This window comes from Molossus molossus, unplaced genomic scaffold, assembly GCF_014108415.1.
Source record: "Molossus molossus isolate mMolMol1 unplaced genomic scaffold, mMolMol1.p scaffold_m16_p_1, whole genome shotgun sequence".
NCBI lineage: Eukaryota > Metazoa > Chordata > Mammalia > Chiroptera > Molossidae > Molossus > Molossus molossus.
The window spans coordinates 38812797-38826939 of NW_023425344.1; the positions used below are offsets into that span (position 1 = coordinate 38812797).

The 14143-nt window shown below is 36.4% G+C and overlaps 1 protein-coding gene across 4 annotated transcripts in view; it reads right to left on the reverse strand.

Annotated features, from left to right (window-relative positions):
- Positions 1 to 14143, reverse strand: part of CLOCK (clock circadian regulator) — a 126428-nt gene that overhangs the window by 98329 nt on the left and 13956 nt on the right. For all 4 annotated transcript variants that reach the window (XM_036274305.1, XM_036274276.1, XM_036274295.1 and 1 more), the window contains exon 3: positions 2527 to 2657. The gene's annotated coding sequence lies outside the window, so the exon portion shown is untranslated. The remainder of the gene's footprint in view (positions 1 to 2526; positions 2658 to 14143) is intronic.

Genomic DNA, 14143 nt, shown 5'->3' on the forward strand with positions numbered 1-14143 from the left:
ATGTTCATAGCAGCACTATTTACAATAGCTAAGATCTGGAAACAGCCCAAACGTCCATCAGTAGACAAACGGATAAAAAAGCTGTGGTACGTATACACAGTGGAGTACTATGCAGCTGTAAGAAAGAAAGATCTCTTATCCTTTGAGACGACATGGAGGGACCTGGAGAGTATTATCCTAAGCGAAGCAAGCCAAGCAGAGAAAGACAAATGTCACATGATCTCACTTATTTGTGGAATATAATGAACATAACAGTCTGAGAAACAGGGTAGTCCCAGAGATGTGGAAGTGGGGTACAGGCTGACAATCCCCAGAAGAGGGGGTGGGAAGGAGAGTTTAACCACAGAACTTATATGCATGTATGCATGAACAATGAACATGGACAACGAAGCTGGAGACAGGGTGGGGAGGGAGGGACAGAAGGGTATCAGTGGGGGAAAAAGGAGAAACATCTGTAACAAAAATAAATTAATTAAATTTAAAAAAAATAGGCATAATATATAATCCTAGGAAAACTATAATTTAGTAAATCTTGACAGGTATTATTTCCCCCTATTTTGAAAATAAAGAACTAGAATTTATAGTGGTAAATATTTCCAGAGTCACAAAACTATTAAGTGTTCTAGAGGGACAAGAAAGATAGTAGTACAATTGTGGTCTTTTATCTCCTAATTTAGGACTTAACCTGTCTTTGTCCCTGCAGAATAGTCCCTTAAGATTATCCTCCTAGGCTATTCATAGACTCCAAAAAAGACCATGTACCTCCATCCCCACATTGAGTGAGTCACCAACAATTTTCAAAATAACATACTAGCATTTTCACTTAAAAATAATAGGCAATGCCAGTTTGGCTCAGTGGTCAGAGTGTCGGCCCGAGGACCTAAGGGTCTCAGGTTTGATTTTCAGTCAAGGTCATGTGCCTGGGTTGCAGATTTGATCCCCAACACCCATCAGGGTCGTGCAGGAAGCATCAGATCGATGTCTCTCTCTCACATCAATGTTTTTCTCTCTCTCTCTCTCTCCCTCCCTCCCACCCTCTCTCTAAAAAATAATCAATGGAAAAATATCCTCGGGTGAGGATTAACAAAAAACACACACACAAAAAAAATATATATAATCCCCATACATTAGAAAAAAAGCAACTGTTCAAAAGGTATAAATAATCTTTTAAATTTTTTCTTTATCTTTATTGATTTTAGAGAGAGAGGAAGTGAGAGGGTGAGAAAGAGATAAACATCGATGAGCAAGAACATCCTCCTGCATGCCCCCCACAACCAGTGATGGAGCCCACAACCTGGGCACGTGCCCTGACCAGGAATTGAACTGGCGACCTCTTGGTGCATGGGTCAACACTCAACCACTGAGCTACACTGGTCGGGCATAAATAATCTTTTAAGAGCTTAAGATATTATGGTAACAGTAAATCCTCGTAGAAACAGGGTACTAATTTTCTATCTATATACATTCCTTTTAGATGAAAAGTAACAGGAGAATCGATTTCTCTTGATTTATTTTCTCTTTTAAAACAGCAACACATGCCAGTGTAATTAGAATATGGGTTACACTTTCCAGGACAGAAAAATGTATAAGTAATATAAATAAGTCATTGAGAGTTGGTACTGACTCTCACCTCTCTCTGATTTCCTCCCACTCATCTCTTTAACCTTAGCATCCAATTTATAAATACTTCTCTAAACACGTAGAGCAGAAGTCAGCTAACTTATTCTGGAAAGGTCACATAATAAATGTTTGGCTTTCTGGGCCCTCAGGTCTCTAATGCAACTACTTAACTCAACCACTTCTGCTTGAAAACAGCCATACACAATATGTAAAAAAATAACAGTAGCTGTGTTCCAATAAAAAGCTTTATTCACAGATGCTGACATCTGAATTTCATATAATTATTCACATATGCTAACATCTGAGTTTCATATAATTTTCATGTCATAAAGTAGTACTCTTCTTTTAAGATTTTTTTTACCCCACCATTTAACAACATAAACACTTTTCTTAGTTCACGGGCCACAAGAAAACAGGCAGTGGGCTGGATGGGTAGTGTGTGCACACCCCTGGTGGAAAGACTTATTTGTAAGCTGGAGCTGCAGTAGGTAACTGGCCCCCTTTTTTTTTTTTACCTTAATCAACTGATTCTTTATCTCTAAACCTAAAATCTGACAGGAAATAATTCTTATTCTACTTTTTAGTCATTTGTAAATTATCTTTCTTTATCTCAGTCAAAAAGACAAAAAGTTATAATTCTTACTTCTGAGCAGTAAATTTTAAAAATTCCAGGAATTGGTGAAAATGCTTTACATCTGGATATCAATGAATACCTTATCTTACCAATGAATAACTTTCTACTCCTCATAAGACTAAAATTTCTAAAGACAATTAAAGACTATCAAGCAAGGTAAACAGATCATGGCCTAAATATATTTATAATACTCTGTCCTATACTCCTTGCCAGATTTCAAGACTCACTATACCCAATAATTATGAAAAAAAGAAAAAAAAAAGATAGCATACCTCTGAGCTCAAAATGAAGACTGAAGATATCTAGTGAAACACACCAACTTCTAAAGATTCATCTAAGAGGAATGCAGAATTTTCCAAAGGCATCTTACACTGTGACAGAATCAGCTTCTAAGTTTCGGCAGCTTTACAGGAAAATAAAAAATAAAAATTCTGTAAAACAAAGGCAGCTGTGGAAATAGTGTTAACCAAATTCTAAGCAACAATACCTCCAATTCCCCCCCCTCCCCGATCTATGTATACAACATTAATTGGAATTGGAGATGTAGCAATAAACATCAGATCCCTTCACACTCAGGGAGCTCAGTCTGTAGGGCAACCCCAAATGGGATGAAAAGCTTTAGGAATGAATCATGATGGTGTGAAGAGGAAGCATGGCAAATATGCAAACCAATCTGGTGAAAACTGGGTAGAGAAGGCCTCCCTTATGGAAAAGGGATGGGGCAGGGGTAATGCAAGTACAAGTAGGTTCTGGCCAAATAATGCACGAGGGAGGGGAGAAAGAACGTATTTCAGCCAAAGGGAATCACGTGTTCAAAGGGCTGGAGGAATATGGCATTGTGTGGAAGTAAAAGAAGTCCAGTATGGATGCTCAGAGTAGGAAAAGGGATGAGAGAAGGCATCTCTAAGATGAGATGACCAGGGAGGAAAGTAACAGTAAAGCAATTTGCCCAGAGTCACACCAGGCTGAGAAGCAGAACCCATTCTAAACCCTTACCACTTGACAACAACGTATTAGCCACTCTGAAGTTCTTCCCAGCCCCCTAGCCACAAGGCTCTGTCTGAGAAGGAAGCTGAGGGAAAGTCCTTGTGGAGGATCTTTTCAGGGGACTTTTGCAAGGGCCAGGGAAGATTGCCCTGGAACAATAAAGCCAGTCTCCCTATGGATGGATGAACTGATCAGCTGACCATCATGGCCCTTCTGCAGAATGACAGGGGAAAAAATCAGTCTTGGTACCATTTTCAATGACTAATTAATAGTTACCAAGCACTTTACTGTGTGTGAAGCCCTGTTCTAAGTGCTTTACGCATATTAGCTAATTCAATCTTTGTAACATCCCTATGAGGTAGGTGCTTCTATTACCCTATATTTCTAGTATGATCTTATAGATAGTTCAAACATCACCATTAATTTTTGTTAATGATTAAAATAAAATTATCAGAAATGTTAACACCTCTTACACAATATTAAACACATTTTAATGACCTATCAGAAAAGTACTATTTTAACTATTAATTAACAAAAACAAACGACTTTACAACTTGACTTTACAACTGTTTATCATCAGATAGAGTGGGAAGGAGGAAGGGAGATGGGGGGGGGGGGAGAAACATTGATGTGATAGAGACACATTGACTGGTTGCCTCTCACACCACCCTGACCAGGGCTAGGGGCCGGGTACAAACCACAACGCAGGTACATGCCCTTCCGAAATTGAACCTTCAACTCACTGGTCCATGGGCTGAGCTCTAACCACTGAACAATCTGGCCAGGGCTGGTTACTTCTTTTTTAACTAGAGGAAAGAGCTGAAGAAAGTATGTTCCTCACTCATTCACTCACTCACTATGACAGTTTCTACACACCCAATGGTGAAGAAAACACCAAATTCCTGCCCTAGTGGAGTTTTAGTCACTGAAATATAATGGAGATTGATACCCTGTGGCAACTATATTTTTGCAACCTATCTTGTTTTTTGAACGAATGAAAAACCAAAAACCAGACAAAATCTGATGCAATAGAAAAAAATCAAAACCTGAGGAGAGTGGACTGCAAACTTTTTTTAAAAATCACGTTAAAGCTGGACAAAAAGGAAGCATAAAAAACTATTCCACTGAGGAACATACTAAGGAAGAATGGAAAAGAATCCTCTCCCAAAGAGCACAGAGAAATCCCAGTAATTAGTGCACTATAATGAAGATCCTTAAAGAAATTAAAATAGTTATGAAAATAAAAAGCAAATGAATATTACACAGATGATTCAAAACTATAATGTAGTGATGAAAGATTAACCTTAATTCCACAGTCTTTACACTGGGGACCAGATGGTTTTAAGGGAATCAATGTTCAGAAACTTAATTTCCATAGTTACCAACCAGTTACTAGAATAACAAGGTCAGAGCATCATGCTGGTTTCTCTTTTTCTACTTTTGATTCTATAATCCTCCTTCTTCCCATTCACCAGAGAAAGATTTCTCTCTCACACATCTAAAATCTCACTATAATGCATTTCCCTGAGATGTAGAAACATCCAGAACACCAAAGAAATCTTTTGAAATATTGACATGGGAGAGGGGTGGTAACCTTTAATGGAATCACCATGCATATATCCAAGGTGGTTTTGTCTTTCCCTGTCCCATACATTTCCGTTAAGGTCAATTCTCTGACATTAAAAAGGAGATATTTTGGTCCCAATGGGCTGTTGAAACTTTAGGAGATAAGAATAAAACAAACTTGATTAAGAAGCAGCTCACCTGAGAGAAAATCCAATGATAACAGTGATAATAAATATTAAAGACAGCAACAACTTAGTTCACCCAGGTTAAAAACTTATGGCCAGACACCTTATATAATTTAACTAGAATTATTTAGAATTCAAGATCTGGGAAGCATCTTGAATTAGAACTCAAGATCTGCACTTTAACCATTATCAGAGAAATGAAAAAGAAGTTAATACATTCTACCAACCACCTTTGTCTTATGTCTGTGACTTAAAGATATTTTGTATGATTTCAAGGAGTTCACAAGAGGTCTATCTTCAAGCAAAAGTAATATACACCAAAGTTAGTGTTTTATATTTTCTTGAACATTTACTAAGAAACATTGTTAACTTTTGCCAAAGAATACTGGACACAATAAATCCATGTTTTGTTTTGTTTGTTTTTTAACCTGGACAAGTATTACTCTGATCAGTTTTTAATTCCTGTATGGATTTATTTGATATAAACTAATTTGGCAAGCATATACTGCAACTTATGTAAATGATATACTTAACAAAATTATCAATAAATCTTTTGTAAACCTCACACTTACTAATGGCCAAATATCTCTTCCTTTTATTACTAATTTCCATTGGAACCAGTCTCATTCTAACATAAGTAATATTTACCCATGGATACAAAATTCCATGAAAATAGAAGTTCACTCTGAAGAGACAGATGTATTTATGTTTAGTAATTTTATAATAAAACAAATCAATAACACACTATGTTGTACTCATATTAATTACAATTTAGAATAAAATGTTATAACGCTTAGACCATTATGGTCACAGTTAATAAACACTTTAAATTTCAATATATATTCATAGTTTTGGTGTCCAGAAACATTTTTTCAAGTGCTAAAAGAAAAGAACTGTCAAACCAGAATCCTATATCCAGACAAAATATCCTTCTGAACAGAGGGAAATGAAAATATTCAAAGATGTAGGAAAACTAAGAGAACTTGTTGTCAGCAGTCCTACCCTCAAAGAATGACTAATAGAGGTTCTTCAAACATAAAGGAAAGACCCCTGGCTGGTTTGGCTCAGCGGTTAGAGGATCGGCCCGCGGACCAGAGAGGCCAGGGTTCGGTTCCCACTAAGGGCATGTACCTCGGATGCAGTTTGTCCCTGGCCCTGATTGGCGTCGTGTGGGTGGCAACCACTCAATGTGTCTCTCTCACATCAATGTTTCTCTCTCTCTCTTCCACCCTCTCTCCCTCCTGCACTATCTCAAGATAAATGGAAGAATGTCCTCGGGTGAGGATAAAAAAAAAAAAAAAAATTAAAAACCAAACCAAAACAAAAAAACATAAAGGAAAGAGTAATGGAAAATCAGAAAGGGCAAATGGTAAGAATAAGAACATGGATAGCCCTGGCCGGTTTGGCTCAGCGGTTGGAGCGTGGGCCTGCGGTACAGAGAGACCCGGGTTTGGTTCCCGCTAAGGGCATGTACCTCGGTTGCAGTTTTGTCCCTGGCCCTGGTTGGTTGTGCGGGTGGCAGCCACTCGATGTGCCCCTTCACATCAATGTTTCTCTCTCTCTCTCTTCCTCTCTCTTCCTCTCTCTTCCTCTCACTCTATCTGAACAAAAAATGGAAAAATGTCCTCGGGTGAGGATAAAAAGAACATGGATAAATACAATAGATCTTCCTTCTCTTAAGTCTTCTATATTATCTTCAATGGTTAAAGCAAAAATTCTAACACTGTCTAATATGGTTCTCAATGTATACAGAGAAAAATATAAAAAACAATTATATTAGAAATGGGAGAGAGGGGTAAAGTGGATTTACCAGTAGACTGTAATAAGTTATATATACACAATATAATGCCTAGAGCAAACACACAACTACTATTCAAAGAGAGAGGGATAAAAAATTATAGATAAATCAAGATAGAATTCTAATAAATGTTCAACTAACCCACAGGCTTCTTTTTTTCCCTCTCCTACTACTACTGAAAAAGGAGTTAAAGCACAAGCTACTCTATCCCCAGGCAGGACATGTGTTGCTCAAGTTTGAACACACTAATGAGTCACATACTCTAGGGGTAGAATTTTCAGAACACTTATAACATCAGCTTTGACATTACTCTCATACATTGCTGGTAGGAGTAGAAACTGGTACAATTTTATGAAGAACAATATATCAACATCCTAACAAAATTATGAATATCCCTGTCCTTTGGTCCAGCAATATACTGAGTTATAACCAACATTCTAAAAATAAAACAGGATAGGAAAAAAACTCAGAGTACAGGACACCTAGAAATGGTAAGGGTAGTTCCTGAAACTGCTGTTTCAGGTGTGTGTTGATGAGTGTGTATATATATGTTCTAAGTCACACCATAAAATATATTTTTTACTATAGGTTGTGGTCAACGAAGTTTGGAAACCACTTGTTTCAGCTCAAAAAGAAAGCCTGGGGCGAAAGGGACAGCTGACACTTTGGGAAGGGAGTATTCAATTCCAAGATGTGAAGAAATGAAAAGGAAGTAGGCATATAAAGAGACAAAGCAAATACAAGGTAGTATGTTGTCAAAGGACACAGAGCCATGAGAATACATGGCCTATCTGGGGGTGAATGCAAGGAAGAAAAAGAAGGGAGAGAATTTATCTGAGAGGAGCAAATAGAAGATAGAAGAGATCCAGCAAAGTTTATTCCACAGGGTGTTAATTTCTAAAAAGAATTCCAAGTACTTTGTTCTCCTCAATTGTATTTGTTTATATAATGTTTACATTTGTGGTTCCACATTGTATTTCTGTTGGACAATGCTGGTCTAGTGCCTGGAATGCTGCCATTATTCTCTTTGCAGTCACCTGCTGATTTGTGAGAGATGTGAAACATCTGCTATCATTTTCCTTTTCTTTGCCAGTATGAGCAGAAATAAAAATTTCTAAACTGTGTTCAATGAAAACTAAAAGCAGCCTATAAAGTCAGTGTCTCCAGGCTTCTTTTACAACCTCTTGACAGATGACGAAATAACTAAAAAAATTAAAAATTGAATAAATGGTGCAACAGTGACAATTTTTTCCATATTCTATCACCCTTCTATGTGATCCTATCGTTCTTCTATTTTCACATTATTTTTTAGGAGAGATGAAAACGATGAGTATAATGAAATAGCATAATGTTTAAAGGTAAATTAATATAATTAATGCAAGGTAGAATAAATTTTATTCAATTTCAAAAAAGTAAATTTTGCCTTTGTTCTTTGGAAGATCTCAAAGAAAGAACAATCATGAAATACTAGCCCTTACAAATAGTTAGAATTGCTCAAAAAAATTTTTGAGTCTAAAACTAAACGCAATGGATATTGATCACATACTAAAGGTTAATAAAAAATTGGTAAGTAGCCCGGCTGGTGTGGCTCAGTGGTTGAGCATCGACCCAAACACCAAGAGGTTGTCAGTTCAATTCCCAGTCAGGGTACATGCCCAGGTGGTGGGTCAGATCCCCACGGAGGGCATGCAGGAGGCGGCCAACCAATGTATTCTCTCATCCATGTCTCTATTGCTCCCCCTTTCCCTTCCTTTCTCTCTAAAATCAATAAAGAAAAATTATTTTTTTTTTGCCCTGGCTTGTTTGGCTCAGTGGTGGAGTATCGGCCTGCAGACCAATGAATCACAGGTTCGATTCTGGCCAAGTGCCATTACCTGGGTTGCGGTTCATCCCCAGCCCCGGTCAGGGTCACGCGGGAGGCAACCAGTCAATGTGTCCCTCTCAAATAGATGTTTCTCTCTCTCTTCCTCTCCCTCTTTCTCGCTCCCACTCTATCTGAAGATAAATAGAAAGGGAAAAAAAAATTATTGGGTAAGGATTAAAAAAAAAATTGCCCGACCAGTGTGGTTCAGTGGTTGAGTGTCTACCCATACACCAAGAGGTTGCCAGTTCAATTCCGGGTCAGGGCACATGCCCAGGTTGTGGGCCAAATCCCCAGTGTGGGGCATGCAGGAGGCCGCCAATGATGTTCTCTCGCATGGATGTTTCTTGCTCTCTCTCCTCCCTTCCTCGCTCTATAAAATCAATAAAGAAAAAAAATATATTTTTATTTATTTTTTAAATCGGTAAAATAAAGGAAATCTAACAAAGCATTCTTCTTGCCTATTGTGTCACACTGTGTTTCAAGGTAGCCAAAGAGACCTAATTGGTGACAGCTAGTCTTTCAAAGAATTTCAGCTAATAAGAATAAAAGAAATAACATAAATAGGTGGACAACAATCATCAGTGGATTTTAAAACCATTATGAGAAAAAGTAATAGTGAATTTCACAATGTACCAATTGAATGCACTAATCAAACTTCGCATCTCTAATTGAGACAAGCAGATTGTATGTACCTCCTGATGTAATAAAATATGTAGAAGACAGTACTACTTATAAAATGTTCTTATTTAGGCCCTGGCCAGTAGCTCAGTTGGTTAGAGTGCCATCCAGATACACCAAGGTTGTGGGTTCAATCTCCAGTCAGGGCACATACAAGTATCAACCAAAGAGTGCATGAATGGGTGGAACAACAGATCAATGTTTCTTCTTTCTCTCTCGCTCTCCCCCTCCCTTCCTCTTTCTCTCAAGTCAATAAAAAATATAAAATAAAATGTTCTTCTTTAGAAACAGTCAAACTGGAATCTATGAAACCTTTAGATCACATTCTTAACAGTAGCAATGTCACACCCAAGGATAAAAAAAATCTTCAATAGTAGATTAAAAGGTTCTTCCCTGCTAAAGAATAGTGCTATATCTATCTGTCCAAAAGTCTCAGGGGGCAAACATTAAGGAAAAGCATGTGTAAAAGGTCCTTTAGGGGAATAATATCAGGGCAAAATATCTTGCAAAACACTGCTTTAAACCAAACTTCCAGTTTACTTAATTAATATGGAAAAGAATTAAGTAAAATTACATCAAGAAGAAGCAATCAGACTAATGAAGAATGTTAAATATCCTACAGAACTGACCTAGTTCCTTTAACATGGAGAGAAAAAAAGGGGAAAAGGGGTAGGTGCTTGTCAATTGTTCAAAATTTCTAAAAGACTTATAACCTTTAGTTTTAAAAATAAATGTCTATAGGTGAATGATATGTGAAATATGCTTCAAAATAATATTAGGAGAGGGTAAGTGGGTAAGGGTATAGATCAAACAAGACAGGTCCTGAGTTAATAGTTTTTAAAGCAAGGTGATAGGTAGATGAGAGTTTATTATTCTATTCTGTATACTGTTGTATTATGTTTTAAATATTCCATTAAAACAAAAGCATGTGTTATTTGAGGAAGGTTTTGCTTTCTTAAGAAATTAGAGCAGAACTATAACACAGAGTTTGCTCAAACATTTTCTATCAAAGGTGATCTACAAACTGATGTCACTCCTCCTCCAAATAAATTGTACTCTTAAAAAGAACCTAAGCACTGGCCAGATGGCTCAGTTGGTTGGAGTGTTGTCCCGTACACCAAAAGGCTACGGGTTCAATTCTCTGTCAGGGCACATGTCTAAGCTATGGGTTTGATCCCCAATTGGAGTGCGTATGGGAGGCAACCAATCAATGTTTCTCTCCACCCCACCCCCTTCCTATCTCTGAAATCAATGAAAACAATCCTCAGGTGAGGATTAAAAAAAAAAAAAAAAAAAAAATTCAAGAAACATAATTGATTGGTATGTATGCACCTAATTTGAATCCGGATTCAAACAAACCAACAACAAAAAGGCAATATATGATATTAAGAAATTACCATTAATTTGTTTAGATGTGGTAATAATATTGAGGTTATATAAGAAAATACCTTTACTTTTTAAAGAAACATACGAAAGTTTTTAGGGGTGAAATGACAAGTTACTTTATTCCTTTCTTCTTCTTTATTTTTTTAAAGAAAACCTGGAGAGGAAAAGAGAAGATGATGACAAATATTCAAGTCTGCCTCCTCTCCCTTTCAGAAGCCTACTGGTAAGACAGCACAGAAGTACAAAAAGGAATAAATATACAAAAAAGAAAAAAATGAAAAGAAAGAAGGAAGTTATGAAGAGATGAAATGACACAGTAAATTCTGAAGAACCGAAAGCAGATCCAAGTGGGTTAAGAGGTTCAACAGAACCAAGGAAAGTATAAGCCCAAAATTCACATATAAAGGGATACAGTTGAGGACTGAGTCAATCATCCTGAGAGTCTGGGTTCAGAGTTAGGAGATAAAAAGTCTGAAAACTGGCGACCTAGAAAAATACTGCACCTGCCCCCTCTCTACACCCATTCCCTGGCTAAGGGTCCAGTGTTATCCCTAGGCCCAAAAATGCAACACTTTTTCATAAAAATCTAACACACTGCTCAGAAACTAGGTCTTCTGGCATGGATGTTAGTATCCATACTGCCCGTGTCAATATGAGAATCAGAAAGCTCCTGAGACTAACAACAGGTTCGGTGCTCTTATGTTCTAAACCCAAACTTGCCAGCAGACAAGATGCCCAAAGAATTACCAGTCTTTCCAATCAGACATGGCAATTAGAAAACAAATCCTCCTATACAACAAGAAAGGAAACACACAGTAGCTACCTAAAATAATCAAGATAACCCTTTAGTAATAAACCTGAACCAAAAATAATGATCCTCAAACATTCAAGGAAAAAACAGCAGCTAGAAAAAGACCAAAATAATTGGATCAACTAACCCAAGAAGAATCACAGATTATTCAGGGTACAAAAACAAACAAACAAACAAAATATCCTCAAGAAACTCCTGAAGAAACTGCATTCAATAAAAAAGGGGGGGGGGGTATTTAACAAAGAATAATATAGATTTCACAGCACCAAGAACTGTTACAAATGTTTTACAAATATGAAGTTATTTAGCTGGGATCTAAATCTACCCAGTATGACAGTCTGGCTTAATTGTGTATACCATTTGTGTATACCAATTGTGTTGCCTCTTGAAGTGCTACCAGTAGAAAATAAACAAAGCTACTGGAATATTAACATGTGCATATATAGCTGCGATTTTCAATCTTCTTCATCTCATGGCACACAGAAAGTATTTGCTAAATTCTGCAGCACACCAAAATATATATTTTGCTGATCTGACCAAAAAAAAAAAAAAAGGTATAATTTTGATTGGTTTACAAAAAAAAATAAAAGTACCTACCTTTTTTGCTCCAAAATGACTTTTTAAAAAATCAGGTGCCTATACTTGTATATAAGGATTTCTGGTACCAAGAATTAACCAATCAGACACAACCTTATTAAAGACCTTGTTAAAGACCACTCTTTACTTATAATTAAAATATACCCTAGAAATTAAAAGAGGATTGTGAGTGTATTTTGATTTTTATTTCCTGACCTGTTTAAGGACCCTTTTGTTGTTTGAAAGATGTTTATTTAGACTAAAAACTTAAGGTGCTCCCAATATGAATCTTTTACTGACTACTAAAATAAAATTAAATATTTTTGTAAAAAATAAGTAGTATATGCCTAACATCAGACAGAACTAACTGCTTGCTACCCTCATTTATAAGTGGAAGAGAAGACTTGGCTACTAGAACCTGAAAAAATATTTTTACTTTATGCAATGGAATGAAATTACACTTATTTATTAGATAAGAAACTAATGTGCAAAGACAACATTTCTAGGCTGCTTTTATTTTGTTTATACATCCTATCAGTTTCTTAAAACTTACATCTTATCGATGTAATAAATGCACACGGTTTTTTAAAAAACATAGTGCAAAAGATATAATGGAAAGGCAGCCTGCCCTACTGTCCCTACTTGCACTCCTGCTACCAAGAAGCAATCACACCTATTTGTGTGTAGTTTTTTATATTTAACTCAATAATTATAGATAACATGTCTCTGTCTCTCTCCCTCTTGATTAACTTCTAAATACGTCTATTGACTCCTAGGTAGGAAATAGAAGATTTTAGTTTACACTGTCTTCAATCTGCTTTCTTCTCTCTTCATTCCAGTGACAATCAATCCTATTGAGAACTTGATACGTGGCTAGGAAGACTAAGAAACTAAATTTTAAACTGTATTCAACTTTAATCTAAATTGTTAGATGTGGCTAGGGGCCACCATATTAGATAACCAGCTCTAAATTATTCCTACCTTTAGGAATGTACTAAAGATTTCTTTATAATCTAGTATTACAATCAATTTTGTATATGTTCTTGGAAAGAAGGTATTGTCACTATTTTCAAGGTAGGATTCAGTTTATTCATCAAATTCTGCTTAATTGGGATATTTAGCCGTTCAACAGCCTTAATTTTTTGTTCATTTATTACACTATGGTCTAAGAAAGATCCACTCAATTCTTCTACCAGTAACGTTTTTCTGAATAAGTCTCCAGTATCTTTTTTGCTTTTTGAATATAATGCTACATTATTTTATACAGATATTGGTATTTCTTCATTATAAATTGTAACCTTTCTAATCATAAAGTACCAGTACCCATCTTTGTCTCATTTAATCCCATCTTCTCTTTCTATTTTACATATATTTGTTATTTTAATAAGGTTTTTATTTTTGTACTAGTGGATACCTTTATAATCATATCCATATATAATAAACTTAGTCTTCATTTCTTTACATATTACCTATTAGTTCTCTACTATACACTATGTTAAAATGTTTATATTTCTTCCTCCTTTTCTCATCACTAGATTTCAACCAAAAACATGATCTTTCTTAATGTTTACCTTTCTGCTGTTAGGTGTACTTCTATTACAAAACTGGTTGATTTTAAGTGCTACTGATTCCTACTTATTACATGGGAGGTAACTAGCATACTTAGCCCACATATTCAAGCTCCCATCTTCTTTGCCCTTTTCCTTCTGAAATTGTTGTTTCATTTTTAGGGTATAGAGCAGACTGAGGTCTGCTCATATATCAAATTCTCAATGAAGACTTCTCTGTCCACTCAATTTAAAATTGTAACCCCCACCTTCTCCACCCCCACACTCATATACTCCAACTTCCTACACCCGGAACTGTTTTTCTCCATAATACTAATGACTAGTACTAACATACCGTGAACTGATAAGTTGCTTATCTGGTTTCCCCCAGTTGGAATGTAAGCTTTCCAGGGCTTTTTGCCTACTTTATTCACTGCTGTAAAACACTAGCAACAAGAACAATGTCTGGCACACAGATGCTCAATAAGTAC